The 741-nt window shown below is 43.9% G+C and overlaps 1 protein-coding gene across 2 annotated transcripts in view; it reads right to left on the bottom strand.

The window, feature by feature from the left end:
* LOC107666215 (TBC1 domain family member 22B) overlaps window positions 1–741 on the bottom strand; it is a 154,923-nt gene that overhangs the window by 103,166 nt on the left and 51,016 nt on the right. The gene's annotated exons all lie outside the window — the stretch shown is intronic.

Here is a 741-nt window from a genome sequence, read left to right on the forward strand (position 1 = left end):
AGAATTAGAGCCCGACCGATATGGGTTTTTTGGGGCCGATACCGATATTAGGGAGTAAAAAAAAGGCCAATACCGATATATCGGCCGATATTCTTTGTGTATATTATAGTACAGTACCAGTCAAAAGATAAGATTTTAAGCTGTAATATGGTCAAGAGAGGGTGCTCGCTGCAGAGCCAAATGGGTGGAGCTGGAGCTCTAGCTCCCCCTCGCTGGATGTAATGGGTGGAGCTAGACACCCAACCACTCCCTAACCCTACCCCTTACCCTATAGCTAAACATAACTCCACCCATTAGTTCACACAGAGGTGGAGCTGGACATCCAGAGAGGGGGAGCTGGAGGTCATTTGGCTCTGCACTCGATTCGCGTTCGAGAGGGTTCCTTGAACTGACGAGATCCCCCGAATTTGGTGCGGATTCACCGCGCCATTACGGAGATATGGCCGATAAAAGTTTCAATGGTTTTCCATTGACTTAAGCTTTAAAGCGTTTCATCCAGGTCGCCAGTAGCAAACAATGCCCATTCAAATGTATTTTATACGTTTTTGTTACTTTCACTGTTTATTTTTTTGCTCTATGGTACATCATCTTTAATTTAATATCATTAAGAGCTGCTCCATTGCAGCGGCTTAGTACTGTAATCAGAAATAGAAGTCGCGTTTTTTCATCTGAAACGTGCTGCAATTTATATTCCAAAGCCACTCATATAATGCAGAAACACTCAAGCAAGCAAAACACGCA

Source organism: Sinocyclocheilus anshuiensis, unplaced genomic scaffold (genome assembly GCF_001515605.1).
Source record: "Sinocyclocheilus anshuiensis isolate Anshui unplaced genomic scaffold, SAMN03320099.WGS_v1.1 scaffold1016, whole genome shotgun sequence".
Lineage (NCBI taxonomy): Eukaryota > Metazoa > Chordata > Actinopteri > Cypriniformes > Cyprinidae > Sinocyclocheilus > Sinocyclocheilus anshuiensis.